Source organism: Pantherophis guttatus, chromosome 5, assembly GCF_059756535.1.
Source record: "Pantherophis guttatus breed Tessera chromosome 5, ASM5975653v1, whole genome shotgun sequence".
Classification (NCBI taxonomy): domain Eukaryota; kingdom Metazoa; phylum Chordata; class Lepidosauria; order Squamata; family Colubridae; genus Pantherophis; species Pantherophis guttatus.
Window position 1 is genome coordinate 66,032,692 of NC_142067.1, and position 12,707 is coordinate 66,045,398.

The following is a 12,707-nucleotide window of genomic DNA, read 5'->3' on the forward strand; positions in this document are numbered from 1 at the left end:
TCAATAGTAGGCAAATCTTCCTTCTTCCAATATTGCGCCACCAAAAGTCTAGCTGCAGTTATTAAATTTAAAATCAATTTAGTCTCTATAACTGTACAATCTGTGATTATACCCAGCAAAAACAATTGTGGAGTAAACTTTATCTTCTTTTTAAGAATATTTTGGATAATCCACCATATTTTAATCCAAAATGCTTTAACTTTTTTACAAGTCCACCATATATGATAATAAGTGGCATCATCACAATCACATCTCCAACACTTAGATTGCAAATTCGGATACATACAAGCCAACTTTTTAGGATCTAAATGCCATCTATAGAACATTTTATAAAATTTTTCTCTTAAATTTTGTGCTTGTGTTGTAGACAAAATAACGGACTGGGCAAGCTCTTCAATGCAGGAAAGAGTTTATTGCGCAAGGTTCAAACAGTCCAAAAGGTCTGAACGCCGATGGCTTCTTCTGGCCATGTATTTATACAGTTTAAAGGCAAAAGTATTACAGAGAGTGATGCATTTCACACGTAGAAGCTACCCTTTAATCTATCTCTAGGAAAGACATAACAGCCCTGTTCCCACAGGCTCAGGTTTTCAGCTCCGGAGCTCAAGACATAACAAAAGGAGATAAGAGGCTAGGAGACGCCTCAAGGGCAATAAGGAAGCAGCACCCCTTATCCAGGGATATGCATGACATTTGGGATGCAATAAACATTAAACAACAGAATGTATCTGTTTAGGGTCAGTTTGCCCTTTTACAATTCTGTACCTACGTCAAATACCGTTTGTCATCTCAGCACCTTGGCACGGGAGAGGCACTTCTGTCTTGACCAAAGATTTGGATTTCTAATATTTGAGTTTTATCCCAATATCGAATCTTAGCCTGGCTCATACCCCCCTTTGTGACTCATCTGTTTATCCAGACGAGTCACACCATAGGTCCTCTTCCTGCTGGAGCCGTTTGTAATCCCACATAGCCATCACCTGAGCAGTTGTCCTACGTTCCACCAGCAAGGATAGACTTTTAGAGATAGTTTTAACAAACAGAGGTAAAATACATGGGAGAAAAATACACTCCGCAGCTATTAATCCCACCAGGCCAAAAATGGCCTGCAGGCCAGGTAACCTTGGCCACCATCCTGAAAACATGTCCTGTAAATTAAGACCTTTCCAAGTCTGGACTGGCACATGAGCTATTTTAACCATCTTGTCTGTTATTTCCTTAATAACTTTTTCCGCTTTCATCAACTTCTATACAGCAGCTAGTCAAATTAAACTTTCCACATACCCCTCCTTCCTTGGCTAACAAATAATCTAAGGCTAATCTATTCTGCATAAGATATGTCCTTGATTTGACACTCTCCCTAGCTAATTGAGTAAGACCTTTTACAGTTTCGTTGGTGATGATTTCAACCACCGCTTGCAGATGAATTAAACGGTTCAGAATGTATATAGGGGTCCGATAGCCATACATGCTGTCTTCCGCCCATGTAGCTGGTCCATAAACCTCAATAATTCGCTCTGCAGGCCATTCTTCACTTCCCCAACTACGTTGGTTACCTCCAACCCTAACTTTTCCTATTGCAGATGTATCTACATGTCTTCTTTGTCTTAAGTCTCCCACCTCATCATATACCGGGACACCTAAAACCTGTCGAGTTTTAAGGGGAAGCAAAAAGAATCCTGGTCCAATCATTCCCAGGACACAAGCTCCACACCAAGATTTCGGTAGAACCCCATATGCCATTTTACCACATATCCAGTATAGCCCATCAGGAGCCAGCCATTCAAGGGCCGGATTATCAGGACCCTTTAAAAAAAGATAACCCGTTTACCTTAAACAGGGCCCTTTTATTAGTTCCCTCTGTGGCATTACCTCCTGACCACTATACCTTACTTTCCCATTTTCCGGTACATATGAGGTTTCCTACCTGATAACAGCCTGGCACAATTTACCTCTGAAAACAAACATTCCCTACCAAACTAGTAGTTAAGGTCCAGTCTCCATCCTTACCCTTATTATATGACAGGTTACCTTTCTGATCCATATCCAATATTTTGGAATAATTTAATTCCTTGAGCTTCCCATGGCCATTTTTCTCCCATGTTAGTTCCTCCACAAACAAAACAATTCGATACATTCAGAATGTGGGCTATGTCTTCTGCCAATTTGACAAAGGTATTTGTTACATGACTAGGAATCTCAGGTATTTTCAGCTTTTCCATTTCAAATAATATTACAAGGGGACTTCTTCAGTATTTATTACCAAATAATGTACTAGCACCTCCTCTATAATTTTCACGTCCCACTCTACTTTACAGCTTATACATAAAACACAATCAATACAGTGAGTGCAACAACAACACTCACACGCACAATTACAAAACCAACACATTTAAAGAAAAGTCTCTTTTCTGTTCTTTTGCATCAAAAGGCAGCTTCCAGGGTGTCCTAAGCAGAGACTTCTTTCATCTGTAAGAGGGTCACACTCCGCAGCCGGTTGGGGAAATATTAGGAATCGGAACGACTGAGAAATCAAATGGGCCCTGGTTGTCCACAAAACCATTGCTTATATCTGTAAAACACAATAATCAATAAAGTTACTACCCCAATTACTCAAAGTGCCCACACCCAATTTTCCTCCCACATGGATCCGCAATGATCTTCAATCTCTTGTCAGGATCCAAGTTCCGGACCAATTCAAGAGAGCAGGTGCTCCATCCTCTTTGTAGCTTACAGTGGGTTACATCAGCAGATATACATCAAGGTAACCTATATATAGAATACAAAAGCCTTCTTTAAGCACATTCAAATGTCAGTTTTGTTGGATGTTGTTTGTCCACGGACACTTTTCAGCCGGTGTCAGCTGCTGCCTTGATTCATGTCCGATGGATCCATGATTTTGATTCTGCAATCTTAATAGCAAGTGGAGAAGTCATAATACCAATAAAAGATCCCTTCCATCTTCCACTTGGTCCCCAGATTCAAATGAGTGACATTAAGTTACTAATCTAGGGGGTACTTATTCCATCACATATTGTTGGAATCTCTCAATTTGCTTATTAAGTTCTTGTACCATCTCCATATTCCAAACCCCCCCCTTTACGACCTAAATCAGGCCACCTAACATACATATTTACTTTATTTTACCTTTTTTTTTTTTTTTTTACATGGTCGGGTGGAATAAACCTCCAATACCTGTAAACAATCATGCTCAGAAACAGACTCCGTAGGCAACAAAGTTGCCGGATTTAATCGGTTAGACACCACCAGACACACCTGTGGATTCTCACTCCTAATTGCCTGAGCTTTCTTTCTTAATACCCAATAACCACACTCTAGTAACAAATCTAACATCATCGTGCATTCATCTTAGTATTATCCCATCATAAATCCTCTGTCAGTCCTGTTGATCCAAACATCATCAACATATTACAGTATTGTGTCTCCTGGTTGTTGAGGCACATAATACTGTAAGTCTCTAGCTACCGCTATTCCAAACAATGTGGGGGAGGTCTCAAATCCCCGAGACAGCCGAGTCCCAGTATATTGCATTTTCATTCCTGTATAAGGATTCTCCCACTCAAAATGCAAACAGTGGCTGGCTTACGGGGTGAATGGGAATTGTAAAGAATGCATCCCTTAAATCAATAACAGAAAACCACTCAGCCCGGGGTGGAATTAAACTTAACAGGGTATATGGATTCAAGACGGCCGGGTGTAAAGTTACCGTGCCCCGGGCTGTAAGACCCATCTAACTGTTTAATTGGGATAATTGGAGTATTCCAGGAGGACTAAATAGGCACCAAAAACCCCGCCTCCAAATCTCTGAATGCTTTCATAAATAGCACAAATAGCTTCCCAAGAAACGGGACGCTGCCTTATACTCACAGACTCCACTCCAGGTTTTAGTTCCACCCCCACTGGAGGGTGACGAGCTGCAAAACCCGGCAGGTTATCCTCAGCGCACATCAAACAACCTCCAAATCTCCTCCGGAGAATGCCTTATGGTCATTCTCTGACTATCTTCATCAAAAGAAATTGTTGCCCCTAATTTGCTCAGCATATCCCTGCCTAGCAATGGAATAGGGCACTCAGGAATGTACAAAAATTCATGCTGGATTCCAGCTTCCTTAAAATCACACACCTCTGATTTCAAGACCTGCCGCCCCATAATCTGTCCTGATACCCCCTGAACCTGGATTTTATGGGATCCGGGGGGCTGCAATCTGCTTATTTACAACTAATCTTCCTGCTCCCATATTTACCAAAAACGTTCTGTACTGACCCCCTATTTTCATTGTAACTAATGGCTCAGGCGGGGGTTCTTCCAAGCCTGGTCCCCCTCAATCTGACCAAGTCATGTCTGCCAATCCAATACTTTCCGCTTTCTGCTGCCCTGCGCCCTCTCCAAATCCTCAATCAAAACCCCAACCTGAATTTATACTCAAACCTCTCCTCTGTCCTCGTTCTCCCCTTCTCCCTGCAAACTGCCCACGCATCCCTGACCCAAAATCCGCTCTCCTCATCCCTCTACTTCTCACCATCTGTCTTGGGCATTCCTTTTCCCAAGTAATTCCTTTTCCCAAATAATTTTATTTCTATCCCACCCTTCTCCCGAAGGACTCAGGGCGGTGTACAGCCTATTTTGTTTAAAAAACAAAACAAACACCAGAAAGGAGAAAAAAAGTTTTAAAAGCATCTCTTTTCCTCTTTCTCCCCTCCAAAGGAAGGGGGGGAGAAAAACCCCCTTGCATCCCACTTCGCAGTGCTCCTGCCAACAAATCAGCCTTTTTATTCATCCGTGCCTCCTGCTCTTTCTTCTCCACCTACAGCCCCCACAGCCTCCAAATCCTCATCATCATCATCCCCCTCTCCCTCACTCTGACTGCTACCTCTAGGCGAATGACTCCCCTTGACTTTTGACTTCACGCCAGGATCACTCATACGCCTCTGATTTCCTCCTCCGCTCCCTCCAGCAGCCCCTTACTTTTCCTGCCTGCTCAGATACACATAACCCGACTGTTTCAGCCCTACATTGCAATAAATCCTCAGCTTTTTTCGACAGGGCTCTCACCCATTGATCAATATATTGAAATTGATCAGGATATTTATCCTGATTCACTACCATCACTCCCCACAACTTATTCACTGTTTCTTCCCCTAACCATCCCTGAGGGGGAGGGGGTCAGCCCATCTCCCTTTGTGGCCACACATGTTTACATAAGAATTTTAATTGATCCTTTGATCCTTTCGGATAGGAAGGGTTGCTAAAATACTTGTCAAAACCTTTTAACATGCATGCCAACGGAGTATTTGGCACGCTCTGAACCCCATCCCTTCTACCACACTGCCGTCGACTCATAGCCCCGGAAACTCACAGCCACTAATGAGAAATGCGACGGCTTAACCACCCACACAACCTGACATGGACTTCATTAGGGTAGCCTACCCCGAGTCCGAGGGAGTGATCAATTCCCTCCTTCTGCTTTCAAATGAAGCAGGTACAATTCTTTTACAATATACTTACTTAAAACGCTCCCACTCCGTAGATTCCTGGCCAGGAATTTGTTCAGACCACCTTTCCTGCACCGCAGGGTTCTTGGACTCGATCAGAGCACCGTCGGGGCCATGGGGGTATCGCTGCTGTCTCCCGGAGACGTATCTCCGCGGCGCCTGGAGAATGTTCAGGAGCGACCTCCCGATGGTCTCGAGGGGTCGAAACGGTCCTCAGCGAAATATCGCCTTGCACCTAGTCCCGGCGGCGTCGCCAGCTGTTGTAGACAAAATAACGGACTGGGCAAGCTCTTCAATGCAGGAAAGAGTTTATTGCGCAAGGTTCAAACAGTCCAAAAGGTCTGAACGCCGATGGCTTCTTCTGGCCATGTATTTATACAGTTTAAAGGCAAAAGTATTACAGAGAGTGATGCATTTCACACGTAGAAGCTACCCTTTAATCTATCTCTAGGAAAGACATAACAGCCCTGTTCCCACAGGCTCAGGTTTTCAGCTCCGGAGCTCAAGACATAACAAAAGGAGATAAGAGGCTAGGAGACGCCTCAAGGGCAATAAGGAAGCAACACCCCTTATCCAGGGATATGCATGACATTTGGGATGCAATAAACATTAAACAACAGAATGTATCTGTTTAGGGTCAGTTTGCCCTTTTACAATTCTGTACCTACGTCAAATACCGTTTGTCATCTCAGCACCTTGGCACGGGAGAGGCACTTCTGTCTTGACCAAAGATTTGGATTTCTAATATTTGAGTTTTATCCCAATATCGAATCTTAGCCTGGCTCACTTGCGTAAATTTTACATTTCTAACCCATAGTTTTTCCCAAGTTTCCATCATTATTGGTTCCTGAATGTTTTGTGCCCATTTTATCATACAATCCTTAACTAATTCCGTTTCTGAATCTATTTCTATCAATATATTATATAATCTTTTTATATGCATTTGACCTTGATCTCTAATTTGTTTTACCAAATTTTCCTCGTTCTGCATGATACCAATTTTCTGATCTTGTTTCCATCTAGCTTGGAATTGTCCATACTGAAACCAAGTTTGAATTATTCTTTCTTCTTTTAATGCGTTTAAAGATTTTAACTGCAATAAACCCCCTTCCATTTTATGGAACTCTTTATAGGTAATCACCTCTTGCTTTTGTTCTACACTTATATTCTCTATCGCATGTCTGGGTATTGCCCATATAGGTATCTTATAATTTAACTTATATTGATACTTTTTCCAAACTTGTAACAAGGCATTCCTTAGTATATGGCTTATCCACCTTTTTAGCATATAATAAATAAGCATGCCAGCCATATAACAAATCATATCCTTCAATATTCAATATTCTTTCTTCTGTTGAATTAATCCAGTCACTAATTATTGTTAGGACAGCTGCTTCATAGTATAATCTTAAATTAGGCATTTTAAGACCTCCTCTTTCATGTATATCTTGCATTATTTTTAACTTTATTCTCGGTCTTTTCCCTGCCCAAACAAAATTATTAATACTCTTCTGCCATTCCCTCAAATTTTCATCTTTCTTGAGTATTGGTATCATTTGAAACAAAAATAAAAACCTAGGTAAAACATTCATTTTTATTGCTGCTATTCTTCCCAACAGAGATAATTGTAGTTTTCCCCAATTCTCCATCTCTTTCTGTATTTTTTGCCATAACAATTCATAATTATTTTTATATAATTTTACATTTGAAGCTGTAATATATACCCCTAAATATTTAACCTTTTTTACTATTTCAAATCCTGTTAAGTCTTTCTAGTTCTTCTTTTTGCTTTACCATCATATTTTTAGTTATTATCTTTGTTTTTTGTTTATTTATTTTAAATCCAGACATTTGACCATATTAGCTAATTATATCCATTAAACCTGTAACTGATTGTACTGGTTGAGTTAAAGTAACAACCAAGTCATCTGCGAATGCTCTTAGTGTCAGCGTCTCAGCGCTGACATAGAAAAGGGAGGATGAAGTTTGAACTTTTGCCTGCTAAATCCCTTTGAAATTTCGATCTCCTTGGAGATGAAGAGGGGAGGGGGAACATTCCTGTGAACTGACAGGAAAAGAAATCAGGAGAGTGACTTGGAAGATAGCCAATGAGAAGCAGAGAATTGGGGATCAGAAAGGGAGGGATTGGGGGGCAAAGGTCAGTACTGACTGCGCAGAGTCATGATCTGGTTGCTGTACTCAAATAAAGAGAAAGTTTCCTTAAAGATTGGCAGTTTGAAAGGTCATTTATTTTGAGATAGCATCGAAGCTTGACAGACGGTCAGTATTCACAACTTTTCAAGCCAAACTGGCAAACAACCAGCCCTCCAGCTACCTGCCAGATGTTTGGACAGAATGGCGCCAAGGTTCCGAAGCCATGGCAGAAAGCCAGCTCTCTACTGAAAGTTTACTTCAAGTAGCTGTGAACCAGCCCCCCCTCCCTACTCCAGCCAGCTTGGATGCAACTGGGCCACCCCCTCCCTCAGCAAAGCTGCAACCCCCCCTTCCCCCGCCACAGAATTACCAAGGACAGACGATCGTGCTCCAGCCCAAGAGAAGAAAAAATGATGAACCTTGGTGGATTTTGCCAAAATCTGCAGAAGCTGAGTTCCCCTTTCCAGACGCTAAAGGTAAGGGGAAGCCTCTGAGTGAATTGCTTATTGCTTAACGCATTGTAAGCCGCCCTGAGTCTCCGGAGAAGGGCGGCATATAAATCAAATTAAAAAAAAAATTGGAAACGGCAGATTGATTAGGGGAGTGGCAGCAGGCCAGACAGCAGAAAACTTCAAAGCTGCCACTTGAAAGCCCCATGGAGGAATTAAAGCAAGATTTTGAACGTGCCGTCAGACTGGAAAAGGGTCCATCCTGCAGGCCCAAAGATAGAGGGAGACCAGCTGACCCTGTTGAACTAAGTCACCATAGACGGGAGTGCAGACCCCCTCCCACATCAGAAGGAAAGAAAATCCCAGCATACATCCGTGGGTTCCTCCTCTGCCCAGCAAGCATACCAGCCTAAGCAGGGCTTCGCCCCCCCGCCCCCGAATGAGAGATGAGGAAGAAGCCCAACAACACTCTAGACAGGCACACAGAGCCCCACTATGGGAAGAGGGGCCACCAAGGGCGGAGCCACCCCAGTTCAGAGGGAAGTTCGATGGGGATCCAGACCAGGTAGCGCAGTTCCTCGACGCGGCTGAGATCTATATCGAGCGCTATGGGCACCTTTATCCATTCCCCAGAGCCCTAGTCAATGCCATTTCAGAAGGGCTGGAGGGAGAAGCAAAGACTTGGTTATCAGCCCTCTACAAGAATAGAGCCCCCCAACTGCAAGACGCAGATGGTTTCTTGCAACTACTACGGGCGAGGTTCGAGGAAGTAGGGGAGGACCCTTATGTGGAAGATGAACTCAGAAACCTAATGCAGAGAGGGAAGCCCATCAAGGAGCACATTCGTGAGTTCCGAAGAGTTGTAGGCACCTTGCCTCCCCTACCAGAGCGACTACTAGTGTATTTCTTCAGAACAAGCCTAGATAAGCGGATTGCCCAAGTGACCGCTTATCAGGACATCCCAAACTGACTTTCCGAATGGTTCCGCATGGCGATGCAAGTTGAAAGGGGACTACGCACCAACGACATGCTAAAGCAACCAGAGGCCAGGGAAAGATACTAATCGGACCCGAGATCACATACCAGATGAGGAACCACGGCACTACGGCCTACCCAAAGGCCTTTCGTTCCACGGAGCCCAATGAGGTGCTACAGATGTGGGGTAATGGGCCATCTAGCAGCAACGTGTGGAACCCCGGGCCTGAGGCCAAACCCTCAGCCAAAGGCACGGGAACGGGGCCCCAAGCGAGCCACCGATGCGCCACAAAATCTCCCCTGACCGAAACAAGGGGAGTCCCAGATGATGGAGACCAATCCCCTGACTCGTATGACAGCAAGGATGATGGTGAAGCCGACCCAATGGTGAGTGGACCGATCCACCCTTTCCTTTTCCCCATACGCCTAACAGCCCCAAAAACAGGAACCCAAGAGACTTTCCAAGCCCTGATAGATTTGGGCTCCACTAGATGCCTGATTAATCTACCCACAGTCCTAAAATTGGGGATCCGAGCTATGAAACTCAACCACCCAATTCGATTTGAGCAAGTTGATGGGACCCTAGTAGGGGGAGCTTACACCACACACCTGACCGAGCCAGTGAAGCTAGAACTAGGGGATCACTGGGAGACGATAGAGTTCATAATAGCCACCAAGATGGTCAATCCAGTCATACTGGGATTTTCCTGGCTAGACAAGTGGGGTCCAATCATCTGGTGGCAAGAGGGGACCCGCAGACTGAGGATAGCAAAAGGGCCCCAACCTCTGCCGCTCCAACCAGGACAGACACCCCCACACTCGAGTCCCAACTTCTCCCGCCTGAACAAAAGAAGATGGCACCGACACAAGGGCCCCTCCTGAAGGGCACTACGAAGCAGCTGGGGGCTACATCCAACAGCTCCCATGAAGCAGAACAGATCCCAAAAGACTATCAAGACCTAGCAGAGGTATTTAGCGAGACCGAGTATGACATCCTACCTCCCCACTGTGATGCCAACTACGCCATCGAAATCATCCCTGGGGTGAAACTACCTAAACCTAAATTGTATACCATGACACCCCGTGAAATGCAAGAAATGCGAAACTACATAGACAAGAACCTACGAAGGGGCTTCATTGAGCCAGTCAAACTGCGGGTTGCGGCACCGGTCCTCTTCAAAGAGAAGAAAGACGGCTCTATGCGTCTGGTAGTTGATTTTCGGGACATCAATGAGGTCTGCGTACACAACTTATATCCCCTCCCCCTCATGAAAGACATGCTAGCCCACCTGGCCAAGGGGAAGATTTTCACCAAACTAGACCTCCGCAAAGCCTACTACTGAATACGCATCAGGGAAGGAGACAAGTGGAAGACAGCGTTCAACTGCCCCCTGGGAAGTTTCCAATTCAAGGTGATGCCATTTGGGCTGCAGGGAGCCACAGCGGTGTTCATGCAATTGATAAATGAAGTTCTACATGACCACCTATACAAAGGGGTCCCCGTCTACCTAGATGACATTCTCATTTACATGAAGACCATAGACGAACACATACCCCTCGTCCGACAAGTGCTGGAAAAACTGCTGAAAGCGAACCTCTATGTCAAACTGTCAAAATGCGAGTTCCATCAATTGAGGCTAGACTATTTAGGGTACCGGGTGTCAAATGAGGGGATAGAGATGAACCCGGCTAAAGTACAATCAGTCCTAGACTGGCGACCTCCTCGCACCCGCAAACAACTACAAAGCTTCCTGGGGTTCACAAATTTCTACAGGCAATTCATCCCCTCCTTTGCAAGAATTGCCAAACCTCTGATGGACCTCTTAAAGACAGGGAGTCCGACAATGAAACCCCGCCCGGGACAACCTCTACAGTGGGACCCGGCCTGCCAACAGGCATTCGAGACACTAAAGCAAATGTTTGCAAAAGAACTGGTCTTGAAGCATCCTGACCCCGAACAACCCTTCATCATCCAAGCAGATGCCAGCGATGTGGCAGTAGGAGCAGTCCTACTCCAAAAGAACAGCCAGGGGGACCTGCAACCTTGTGCCTACACATCCCGCAAACTCACCGACGCAGAGACGATGGGCAGCATGGGAAAAAGAAGCGTTCATGGTGAGATGGGCGCTGTTAACCTGGCGACACCTGCTAGAAGGAGGCCAGACACCGTTCGAGGTTTGGACTGAGCATAAAAACCTGGAGGCCCTGAAGACCCCACGGAAGTTATCGCCCAGACAAGTCCAGGGAGCCCAATACTTCAATCATTTCAACTTCAAGCTGAAGCACATCCCAGGGGGGAAGAACTTTCTGGCCGATGCCCTCTCACGAATGCCTCAATATAACAGTGAACGTGAGCAGGTAGTGAATGCCATCATCCCTTCTGCCCAAGGAGTGGGCCAAGTAACCACCAGACGGTAGCATCGAGACCAGCAAGTGACCTAACGACAAGGCTCAAGGCAGAAACGTTGGCGGACCCCTGGTTCCAAGACAATCAACATCTCCTGACCAAGAGAGATGGCCTAGCATGGAGAGGGATGAAACTTTATGTCCCAGAGACCTTATGCACCTTGGTCCTCAAGAGGAGTCACGACGTCAAACCAGTGGGACATTTTGGTTTCCTAAAGACTCTGCATTTAGCACTGAGACAGTTCTGGTGGCCCCACATGAGAAAAGATGTAGACAGCTATGCATAAAGTTGTACCATCTGTGCCACGATGAAAACCCGACCAGGAAGGCCCCGGGGCTGCTACAGCCAGTAGCTGAACCGTCAAGGCCATGGGAGGAGATTGCTATGGACTTCATAGTCGAACTGCTGAGGAGCAGCGGAAACACTTATAGACTTATTCTCCAAACAGGCACATTTCATACCCTGCAGTGGACTACCCTCAGCCCGCCAATTGGCCAAACTGTTCATAAAACACATCTACCGCCTGCACGGAGTACCCAGAAGAATTATCTCCAATCAAGGTGTCCACTTTACCGCGAAGTTCTGGAGGGAATTCCTTCAATCCATAGGATCATCCCAAGGCCTCAGCTCAGCATTTCACCCATGCACCAATGGGAGGGCGGAGAGATTGAATGCCATGATAGAGCAGTACTTGAGGTGCTACGTTGAATACCAACAATCGAACTGGGCGGACCTCTTATCGTTTGCGGAGGTCGCATATAACAATGCTGTCCACAGTAGTACAGGACTAACCCCATTTAAGATAGTGAGTGGCATGGATTTCGTTCCCATGCCAGAGTACCCAAGGGAGTCTCCTTCCTCAGTTAGCTTGACCGAATGGATGGCAATGCTGAAAGAAACCTGGGAGAACGTCAAGAAGGCATTAGACAAGGCGGCACAGTCTTATAAGAAACAAGCAGATAAGCACCGAGCCCCCCAGAGGCTGTTCCAAGTAGGGGAGAAGGTCTACCTCTCCACCAAGTATTTAAGACTCAGACTCCTGACCAGAAAGCTGGGGCCGAAATTCATAGGACCATTTCCAATAGTAAAAATAATCAACTCGGTTACAGTACAATTGCAGTTGCCCCAGTTACTAGGGAGGATACACCCCGTTTTTCACAGTAGCCTCCTGAAGCCTGTGGTAGGGTCAACTTTAAGGTCAGTGCCAC

At 45.3% G+C, this 12,707-nt stretch overlaps 2 protein-coding genes across 3 annotated transcripts in view; both read right to left on the reverse strand.

Annotated features, from left to right (window-relative positions):
- LOC148113433 (uncharacterized) overlaps nt 1-12,707 on the reverse strand; it is a 121,361-nt gene that overhangs the window by 106,813 nt on the left and 1,841 nt on the right. The gene's annotated exons all lie outside the window — the stretch shown is intronic.
- The window catches only part of LOC148113434 (uncharacterized), a 55,544-nt gene continuing 43,229 nt past the window's right edge, over nt 393-12,707 (reverse strand). The window contains exon 3 of one of the 2 annotated variants that reach the window (XM_087871304.1): nt 393-2,572. The gene's annotated coding sequence lies outside the window, so the exon portion shown is untranslated. Of the gene's footprint in view, nt 2,770-12,707 lie in introns of both variants that reach the window. The other variant, XM_087871303.1, reaches the window with a different exon arrangement.